This window comes from Gossypium raimondii, chromosome 5 (assembly GCF_025698545.1).
Source record: "Gossypium raimondii isolate GPD5lz chromosome 5, ASM2569854v1, whole genome shotgun sequence".
Classification (NCBI taxonomy): domain Eukaryota; kingdom Viridiplantae; phylum Streptophyta; class Magnoliopsida; order Malvales; family Malvaceae; genus Gossypium; species Gossypium raimondii.
Window position 1 is genome coordinate 18754864 of NC_068569.1, and position 11894 is coordinate 18766757.

The following is an 11894-nucleotide window of genomic DNA, read 5'->3' on the forward strand; positions in this document are numbered from 1 at the left end:
ATTGGCCGGGATTCACTTTCCATGATGAATAAAAACCAAACATTTGGAATCAAAATAAGTCACCGAAACTATAGGTTTCTAACTTAAAAATCAGATTACATCAGTAGCATATTCGATTTATTCATACTGTGATTTTGAAGGAATGATAAATTAAAGGAAGCAAAATAAGGTTGCGTATTGCATAACCAAGATATCAAATAGAGATTTGAATGTGAAATGTTACTTTGTTGAGCCACTTGAGGGTGTTTAAAATTTACTGGAAAATGATATTTAGCAGTCTGGAATAAGATTAGTCATGTAATTAGAAGTTTACTTTTATTTATTTATTTTTAAATACAAGACCTTTACTACCTGCATTATATTAGTGTTTTGGTATTTAAAGAATTTATTTTGTATTATAGATAGCATCAGTTGAGGAGCTTCAAATGCCCTTATGTACATTTATTTACCTGCCCATTATCCACCGGAACAGGATGGCCTAAACAACATTGATAGCCTGATCGAAAACAAAAAGAATACTATAAAAATAGAAAAGGTTTTGTATGGTATATGGACATCAACATATATTTCAAAAGTATTTGACTAAAAATCAAAACAAAATTAGATCCATTTAAAATATGAGTTAAATTTAGACTTGAGATTTGAATTAACCCGTTTTTCAATTTTTGTAGTAATATATTATTTTTACATAATTTATATTAGCATTTTAATGTAAATATTAAAAGAATGTGTTAATTTTAATAATTAATTGTGTACATTTCAATTTTGATAAATTATAAATTATATGGATTAATTATTTATAAATATAGATAAAATTTGAAACACAGTATTGATGCTAAACGAAATCTTGGCCTGAATCAGTGGACAAAAAAAATATTCCTAATTCATTTTTATAAAATTTGTGCAACTTTGAACCAATTGTAGGGTGGAGATTTGAAATCTTATTAAATACGCATGGACTGATTTGGCAAGCAGATGTGGTACCTCATATTCATTTTTAGAAGACTAGACAGCATAACAATGACTTAACTATATCCTAATTTTCCTTTTCCTTTAATGAAACCGTGTCGGACTTTTATTATTATAAATAATAACCATTTTATCTTCCCAAACTTTAACCGCTTAATACAACTTGTTTTTATCTTTTAATAAGGTTAAGTTGGAATTCAAAGTCTCTTCTCCTCAATATAGATCATATCTAAAGGTTGTATATATATTGAAAATCTTGGGAAAATTGGTTTATTGATTTTTTTTATAAAACTTAATTAATTAAAAACATTTAAATCATTTGAGGTTAATTTTTTTAAAATCTTAACTTCAAATATGTATTATGTTAATTAGAGTGAAAACTAAAATTAAGTAATAAATAAATTTTGGTTAAATGATAAAGTATAAATGTTGAAAGTTATAAAAGTTTATGTTTAAATTCTATTATCTGTATTTGTATTTTTTATTTTAATATATAAAAATATAAAATAATATCCCCTACTTTATAAAGTGAGAATATTGTCGTTATTACTAGATATAAAAAAAAAAGGGTAGGATAGTTGTCTTATAACTGAAGTACATCTCTTTAAGGTACAGTTAACTGAAATAGATACTTTTGACTCAACAAACATCAGGGGTGGTGGCGCAGTTGGCTAGCGCGTAGGTCTCATAGCTTCTGAGTTATCCTGAGGTCGAGAGTTCGAGCCTCTCTCACCCCATCCTCTTTTTTTGCCAATGTGTGTGTGTGCCAGCCCAGTATTGTCAATGTCGTCAGGCTTACGCTATTTTGCGTCATGCACGCCTATGCCTTTGCTCTAAAATTGGATGGGCTTTATACCGCGTTCTATAACAACAAAACCCGATTATTGAGCCAATTTTATTGATAAAAAAAAAATCAAGTGAATGGATAAAGTAATTGCATTTAAACATTTAAATAAGAAATAAAACTGCCATAGAGACGAGCGTAAGCATCTTGGTCAATACCGTTAACCGTTTTTTACTTATAGTTCCTTTTGTTTCCATTCAAATTTTATTGCAATGTTTTTATCTGCTTCTAAACAGCAACTTATTGATGACTAAATAATCAAAGGTGTATTAATTATATATTTTGTTTTTCAATTTATAAAATATTATCGAGACCTTTGAGCATCAGAACACGTAAATCGTAAACGATGTAGAACAAAGTCGTGACTTGTCTTTACAAATCATGGACGTATGCAATGTGTGGAATAAAGTTGCCATTTCCACTTTCTTGGAACAAAGTTTTGAGTATACTGTTTTTTGATCCTTCGCTATCATCCATCGCTCTCCACTTTGCACTATCCTGTCACAAAAAGTTTGGGGCCTCGTTCATCTTAAAATTAATGTGGTTTTTGCACTATCAATGTATTAATGATTGCTTTCCTTAATTGCTCACTGTCTTAATTACAAAATAGTATTTTGGGTTAATTTACGTTAGATATTATTAGAAATGTCTATCGGGATAATATTATTATCTACGTATTGCATATATAAATAATTATTTTTTAATATAAAAATAAATTAATGTTTTTATTTATTTATATATACATGATTGAATTAAAATTAATGTTTCACATCGTTAAATTTACCTATTAATTGCATATCCAACTTCAGCTAACTTTAACAACCGTAGTAAATTTTCAAAATGCATAAATTAATTCGCAATTGTACGGCATTCCCAACAAACAACCCACTAGCAAATTGCAATACAATATGTGATTTGAGTTCAATATTTTAATCGAGATATAGCATTATCACTCTTATACATTAACTATATTACTCTCTTTCCATTAAAAACTTTCATAAATTTGCACTAAGTTATATTTCTTAGAATGAACAATGTTAATACTCGGAATCTAGTCACCAAAAATATAAATTAATACTCTGAATCTCATACTCATTACAATAATAGGCTTTCTTTTAAATAGGCATATATTAACTTTAATGTTCAAAACTTTCGGCCCATTAACAGACAAGGCGTTAAATTGCAAGGTTAGGCAAGTTGTTGTTTGTCCCTAATGGAAAAGTGGTAATCATGGTAAGCTTTGAAGTGGGGCTAATTAAATAGATACAGTGAACCAGGTTAATTCAAATCCAAAGAAGTTTCTGGAATTCATCTGTTTGGTTAATTAAGAATGGTGGTCAGCCTGTGAGGAAACTGTGAAAATTAAGTATCTTGATTTTCACATGCGAAAAATTCAATGATTATAGCTATGTAAGAAATAGGAGACGAATGGAAATTATGGCTTTCCCACGTTTTTTAAACTCATCACATGCACTGGAGGGAATTGGCCCTATTGTTAATCATACTCACAGGTTGCCCTAAGCTTTGACATTATGTATATTATGGTTTTTCCAAATTTCAAAAATATTATTGCATTAGACCAAGACATTTTACTCTTTTATTTTTTTTTACTTAAGCATATTTTAATTAATACTAAAAAAAGTCAAATTTCCACTAGGTTTGTGGGTAGGGAGGGAGGGGGGTGTGGGCTCCCATTGGTTATTGGCTGAATTCTCATTTATGCTCTCTCAACTTGATTTGATGCTAGTAGTCATACAAACCTTGCAAGTCGAGGAACGTAAGTATGCCACAAAACCTATTGAGGAGTCTTCTACTAGTACTATTGAAGATGGTGATATGTGTCAACAAGAAAGTTCTGTCAACGCCATTTGTGAAGAAATACTATGTGATCCTATGTCTATTGTTGAGATTTCCTCTAGTGACAAAGAAAGTTGTGATGATGAATTCAATGTTCAAAATTTTTGTGAAGAGCTAAAGGGAAGTGAGAATGATTCATGTAAAAAGACCGATAAAAAACGAGATTTTGAGCGATAAAAGTCAATTTGATGGTCCAACTTCGGTAAGTGAAAATTCCTATGAGGTAAAATTAGATAATTCAATTCACATTGAAAAAGAGAATGCAAAAAAAAGAAAGAACATATACAAAGGAGAGGAATGACTATGTTATCACTAACCTTAACTTGAATTTATCTAGTGGGCCTGTTTATTTCTTTCAGGAATTCGTTGATCCTATAAGAGAAGATCTATTAAACCATTCCACCTATAATCACGTTCTTTATTGTTCGGCCAAAGACAAGATTCAAGGATGAATCTTTTATTGGGGGATTGATATATGCACGAATGGGTTGAAATTTATTATAAATTTCTTTCACTGAATCTTCCAATTTTCAAGTTTGGAAAATTAGTCGACTTGCAATGACTTTTTGGATGGGATCCAGGCATTTTCTGGGTTGAGATGTTTTCATAGCGTTCAAAGAGCTATCTCTTATCTTCGAAACGCACTTTTAATCACTTGATTTCAAGTTAGGGAGCTCAAGTTATGATTGTTTTAGTGAAGATTGCGAGAGCAAAATTTATGGACAGGATTATTACGACAAATTACGAATTTCAGGCTTTAATTCAAGTTTAAATCATATTGGGTTTGATTTTTAGGCTTAATTTTGATTATATATGATCCTATATTGTATCTATTAGGTTTTATATTCCGAATATTAAGATATTTTTAAGTATTTTAAGTTGTTTAGGAGTTTTACGTTTCTTAGTCAAACAAGAAAATTTAGTTCTACTAGAATTACTTATTGTTTAGATCAATTAGAGTTTCGAGTTCTATTTTAATGCGATTTGCTAGCCTATATGAAGGCCTCTTCATTATTTATTCATTTGTGCTTCACTTTTGAGTTAATAAAATTCTCTTTGAGTTTTCTTTTGAAGAATTTTTCTTCAATATTATTTTAGAAGAGTTTTAAGAATCTTTTTAGATTGTGAGAATCACTTCAAGTTTTTCTTTTCCAATGATTAAGATTCTTTACTGGGAACAAATTAGAATTGTTTGAAGAGGGTTATGGATTCATCTTATTTTCAAGGCTTTTTAGGACTTCTACACGTCATCTCCATCTTTATGTTTTTTGTTTTTCTATCATGTTCTTATTGTTTTGAATCTCGGTGAAATTCAAAGTCTTCGATTATAGAAAGTGACTTCATTTATTCCGTAAGTAATCTGATTTAATCCGTAAAAAGTAATCTTTTAAGTCTTCAATTTCAATTCAATTGATCTTTATGTTTTGGGCTTTAACTCATCCAAATATTTTTAAAAATAGATAACTCAATGCTTTTGTTATAAAATTGACCCGAAGTTGTGACAACTATTTCAATCACAAAAAGAACCACAAAGTTTATCTTACCTCCAAATATGTCAACAAATTCGACTCTTAAAATAAAAAAGCTTCATAGTAATTTTGCCCCTCGTTGAGAATGAATGATTAAATGCCAAAGTTACATATTTTATGTACTTAAATTGGTTAATTTATGAGAGTGCACCACTAATTTTTCCATATTTTTGTTGAATTTTGTGCAGGGGTGCAATTTGAGGCTAAATAGAAGAAAAAGAAAACAATTGGGCTAGATTGAAGAAAGAAGCAAAGAAGGAGGGCCAAAGCAGAATTTTTCCAAGAATAATTAGCTGAAATTATTGACTTAGTGGGAGATTATTTTGGGATTTATTTTTATATCATAGAATATTTTTCCTTGATTTTCTATACTAGTTGGCTTTTAATTTAGCAAAGCCACTAGTATAAATAGTGGCTTATTTTGTTCATTTTAATCATCAATTCATAAATCAACTTTCATCTTTGAATTCAATCTTTTCTCCATTTTTTCTCACGTAGCATCTGTTGTTCATAGTTTCTTTTTCTTCAATTTATTAATTCCTAGTTAGCCACCTCCTTAAATCGTTTGCAACCCTTTTCATTTCCAGTAGCCAACCATCCATTTTAATATATTACTAAATTTCTAGCCTCCATATTTAATTACGCCACCCATCCTTTCCACCTATTTTTTTTACCTTATCCAATTATGCCCAATACCATCATGTCCCAAACCTTAGCCAACTAAACCCATTTTCAGCTTTAGGCCGAAATTAGCCTCGTCAAAACCCGTGAGTTACGAACCTGAGCAATTTAACTCCTAAAATTTCAGTACTTATTACTTCTCTGGATTAAGAGTATGATTTTGTCAACTCACAAAGTCAGATCAACATTAAGTCAAAACGTCGTTTGATTTAGTGTTGTTAGACGTACAGTTGGAATTCCGAAAGAAACGTTTCTAATCGGTTTTCTGTGAACACATTGGCTTGCCAAGTGGAGATTGTTATTTGGTTCCGTCAAGGGAAGTAGTAACCGGGTTTAAATGTCCCACGCGGTTGAGGGCATTGGTTCGAGCTAGGCTCTTCTAGAATGCAAAGCTGCCGGAGTTCTAAATCACGAACGTTTCGTGGTTGTTCGATCGGTAAGGGTTAGTTATTGGACGTTCCATAACTAATTTACACAAGGAAGAGTTGGTGTCCGAGGCGTCCTTGGTAGCTATAACTAGCTTATTGGAAAAGAGGAGTTCATCTAATTTCGAGGATCGGTTCAAAGACGAGGAAAATTTGTGCCTAATGCTGAGCTTATTCTAATTAATTTTTCTTCAATTTAACTGTTTTTATTATTCTGTTTTCAACCTTTTCTTTTTACGCATTTTATTTATTTATTTCAGGTCTTCAAATTTTATCCCCCCGAACTTCTTGGGCACGACAACTGCCCCGACATAAATCTGGTTAAAAGAGGAACAATTTGTAGTAAACCCAGTCTCTAGGGATCGACTCTACTCCCTATACTGCTTAAATCGCAAATTAGGTGTAGGTTTATATTGGTGGATTCGACACCCATCAGTTTTGGTGCCGTTGCCGGGGACTGGCAACACTTACAAATTATTTAAATCATCTTCATGACCAGATCTTCATCCGGAGATCTCGAATACGACTCAGAGATCGAGAAATCAGCACGAGCACGACGAAAAGAGACAGAAGCTCTTAAACGTGCAAGTAAAGCAGAAGATAACCTCGGTGAACTAGAAAGGATGGCGAACCGAACCATACGTCAACTAACCGCTGCTCCCAACGAGCAAACACCATTATGCATCAACTATCCAGCCGGAGAAACCCCATTCGAGTTGAAGTCAGGCCTGATCCACCTTTTGCCCACTTTTCGAGGCTTGAAGAATGAAAATCCACAAACTCACTTGAGAGAATTCCACATGGTCTGCTCAAGCACGAAACCACAAGGAGTAACCGAAGATGAAATTAAACTTCGGGCCTTTCTATTTTCTTTAGTTGATACAGCAAGAGAATGGTTATTTTACTCACCCCCCGATTCTATTACAACATGGGATGACTTATCTCGTGTTTTTCTTGACAGATTTTTCCCAGCATCACGAGCAGCTGAACTTAGGAGAGACATAGTGGGAATCTACCAAATGGAAAGTGAATCGCTTTACGACTATTGGGAGCGATACAAAAAACTATGTGCAAGTTGTCTTCAACACGGTTTGACCGAACAATCACTTCTTCAGTATTTCTACGAGGGTTTGCTCCCCATAGAAATGAAAATGATTGACGCGGCTAGTGGGGGCGCTTGTCAATATGACTCTTCAAAGGGCAAGAGAACTGATATCCACCATGGCGGCAAATTCTCAACAGTATCGGCCGAATTCAGAACCCACAAGACGGGTTAATGGGCTAAACGTTTCATCCTTAGAAGATAAATTGGATAAGCTTACTAATATTGTTCAATCTATGCTTACAGAAAAGAAGAATCGGACCCAACTGTGTAGAATTTGTACTACATCTGAACATCCGACGGATTTGTGCCCAATTCTTAACGAAAATTCAACGGCACATGTTGACGCTGTCGGATGCTTTCCGAGACCTCCGCAAAAAAGCTATGATCCTTTCTCTAACACCTACAATCCCGGGTGGAAGGATCATCCCAACTTAAATTACGGAGCTAATCCCCGATATAATCCATCATACCAACCGAGACCTCTGCAACCACCGCAACCGCCACCCAAGCCGAGCACATCTCTAGAAGCTGTTATGGAAAGACTTGCCGTCGATGTTGCAAAATACCAACAGAGGACAGACGCATCAATATAAGAGATAACTAATCAAGTTAGTAAACTCTCGATGGCAGTTAATCGTTTGGAATCTCAAGGTAAATTACCTTCCCAGACAGAGCAGAATCCTAGGCAGAATGTAAGTGCAATAACTCTTCGTAGCGAAAAAGTTCTGGAAACAGTTCCAAAAAAAAGTCATGGGCAAGACAAGGAATGGGAATAGTAGATCTCTGATCCAAAAGCCAGACTGGAATCAGAAATTTAGAAACCAGTCGTGATGCCACCTCATTTTCTAGGGAGGCTCGCAAAGGATAAGAAAGAGAAGGAGGAAAAAGAAATCCTCGAAACGTTCAGGAAGGTAGAGGTAAATATCCCTTTCCTCGACGCTATCAAACAAATCCCTCGTTATGCAAAATTTCTCAAGGAATTGTGCACTAGCAAGAGGAGGTTAATAGGTAACGAAAGAGTAAATGTAGGAGAAAATGTCTCCGCAGTACTGCAAAAGAAAGTTCCGCCTAAATACAATGACCAATGTATGTTTGTTATTTCCTATGAGATAGGTAATGTAGGCATTAAGAAGCCATGTATGATTTAGGGGCTTCCATTAATGTTATGCCTTATCCTATTTATATGTTGATTAACGCGGGTCCTTTGAAAAAGACAGGATTAATAATCCAATTGGCGGATAGGTTAGTCATCTATCCCGAAGGGTTGCTTGAAGATGTCCTTATTAAAGTTAACGAATTATTTTTCCCTGCAGATTTCTACATTATTAATATGAAGGACGATAACTCAACTAATTCGTCTGACATTTTGCTTGGAAGACCGTTCCTAAGTACCGCAAGCGCAAAAATTAATGTTCGGAGTGGAACACTTACAATGGAGTTTGACAGTGAAATCGTGAAATTCAATGTCTACGAAGCTATGGGTCATCCTAACTCACTATCAAATATCTCTAGCATTGATATTATAGATTGTTTAACTCAATCCTATTCTGAATATCATGACTTTGATGAGTTAGAACCTATCCTTTACAGAACCATTGACATGGATGTTTTAAGTTGTCTCGATGAATTATCAATTATAGAAGAACCGTTGCGAGAAATTGTCAAACACTTGGAGACACAACCAGCGTCGACGAATCGAGGTAACCAATTTGAACTATTACCTTCCCAAACTAAAATGTTGCCTTCGATTTTGCAGCCACCAACCTTGGAGCTTGAAGCATTACCAGACCACCTTAAGTACATCTTTTTGGGCAAGAAAGACACTTTACCAGTGATAGTGTCAAACATGAAACCAAAGAGAGATGCTCAAAGACGCCTTAATCCACCCATGATAGAAGTAGTAAAGAAGAAGATCCAAAAACTGTTAGATGCTGGAATGATATACTCGATCTCCGACAGTGATTGGGTTAGCCCGGTTCATGTCGTGCCCAAGAAAACTGGCGTGACAGGAGTGAAAAACCCATCAAGAGAGCTAGGCCTTACCCGAGTCCAGAATGGATGGAGGGTTTGCATCGATTATAGGAAGTTGAATGCAGCTACCCGAAAAGACCATTTTCCACTTCCCTTCATCGATCTAATGCTCAAGCGATTAGCTGTGGAAATTCAAAGTGAAGAAACCCGGAAGTGCATTAAGGAGAATGGTCAACGGCTGAAACCCTTTTACGAGAATTTTAAACACACACAGTTGAGGAGATTATTCTCAAGGAGCCTAGAGCTTGAATAACAAGTCGTCGAGCTTAACGACGTTAAACAAAGCGCTGTTGGGAGGCAACCCAAATTTTCTTTTCCTTTATGCAAAAAAAATTTTTGGTAAAATGGAAAATGAAAATGCATGTCAAGGATTAGTTCTGTCTAAAGAAAGACTTGGTACTTAAGAATGTCTATTGTGACTCACCTCTCTTTCCTGTGAACTTACTTGGTGCATTTATCACGACTGTTTTACCAAATCTCGTAATCTTGGTTTTTAATAATTTATTTCTCGAGTTTATAGCTTAGCTAATAAATTAAAAAAAACATTTAATTTTCCTATTATTATTATTATTTACTTTTACTATTTTATTTTATTTTCATTTTTATTTTTGCCGGAAACATTCCAAGACAAAATTAAATTCCACATGTCAACCCACAAAATTCTTTTTATTTCAACCAAGGCCCACTCTACCTACGAGACCACCCTCCACGACGTTGAAATACATGGGGAGTTTCTTTTTCTCTCTTTCTCTTACTTATCTTTACTTTTATTCTTTAAATTACATTGGGACAATGTAAAATAAGTAGGGGGAGGGAAATATAAATTGGTTCTAATTTGCTTATCTGTCATCGCTATTTTTGCATGTTTTTGGTAAAAGGTAAAATTTTTCTTTTGATGGTACACTTATGGTTTGACCTATTTAGCTATTTAATTTTTACACATGAAACTTTTTAATAACCTATACTTAGTGGGTAAGAAATTTTTGGGAATTATGAGTTTGCTTGACTGCTTACCTTTTATCATATGTCAAATCTATTCAACAAAAAAAAACAAAAAAACAAAAATAAATAAAAATAAATAAAAATAAAATACTCCTCTAGTACGAATGTTAAGAGTGAAAAATTGGGGCTGTACATTGGGCTGAGTAACCGGAACGTGGTGCTTGGGTTGTCATCACATCTCGCGTAAAAAGGCTCGTGTGGCTGCCCAATTTCTTTACACTCACTCCGCTAACAAGTTATCATGAGTAGGGCAAAATAACCCGCTTAGAGACGTCCGAATTGAGTAACCGGAACATGGTGCTTGGGTTGTCATTATGTCTCGCGTAAAAAAATTCGAAAATGTCCTAAGTACAAAATAATTAATAAAATAAAAGGAAGGGTAAGTCTATCTCTAATAAATTCTGAAATATATTTACTTACTCCTTAGGCTAGGTTATTTGAGATGTTAATGTGCTAGGATTAAATTGTTGAATTGTGCAAACCATGAGGGTCAAATCCTATTTTGGAGAAAATTTTCCTTTTGCAGATACATACAAAATGCTCGAGGACTAGCATAAGCTAAGTAGGGGGATTTGATTAAATGCCAAAGTTACATATTTTATGTAATTAAATTGGTTAATTTATGAGAGTGCACCACTAATTTTTCCATGTTTTTGTTGAATTTTGTGCAGGGGTGCAATTTGGGGCTAAATAGAAGAAAAAGGAAACAATTGGGCTAGATTGAAGAAAGAAGCAAAGAAGGAGGGCCAAAGCAGAATTTTTTCAAGAATAATTAGCTGAAATTGTTGACTTAGTGGGAGATTATTTTGGGATTTATTTTTATATCATGGAATATTTTTCCTTGATTTTCTATACTAGTTGGCTCTTAATTTAGCAAAGCCACTAGTCTAAATAGTGGCTTATTTTGTTCATTTTAATCATCAATTCATAAATCAACTTTCATGTAACACCCCTTACCCGTATTCAATGCCGAAATAGGGTATGAGGCATTACTAGAACACTTACACATGTTAGCCGAATAAACATATAGCATAAGCATTATAAGTATGGTCGAGTTCAACATTTACTCATGTATCAAACTTACCAACATGAGTTAATCCATAAACCATTCATGGCCTTACTTCATACCAAATCATATACCAAATATACCACACTCACATACTATGAAACTTTATTTTCCCATATAAGCTTAAACCATGATCATCACATATCAAAGACAAATGTTCTTGACATTTCCATCACATAAACCGAATTAATCAATGCAACTCAATGATATAATCATCCATATATTATTATTATCATACACATATATATATCATGACTAAATTTCTTAAACATTTGGTCAATTGCTTTTCAAAACCGCAATAGTTCTTCAGTACCAATACGTATTTACCATTCAATTTAACATTTACCGATTAAAATCGGGCATATGACCATTTATACACAATTCA

At 33.7% G+C, this 11894-nt stretch overlaps 1 non-coding gene across 1 annotated transcript; it reads left to right on the top strand.

Annotated features, from left to right (window-relative positions):
- Window positions 1–1621: 1621 nt before the first annotated feature.
- TRNAM-CAU (transfer RNA methionine (anticodon CAU)) lies at window positions 1622–1706 on the top strand. Its single transcript is given in 2 exon segments — window positions 1622–1659; window positions 1671–1706. It is a non-coding gene; the product is annotated as a tRNA-Met (tRNA).
- Window positions 1707–11894: the final 10188 nt, after the last annotated feature.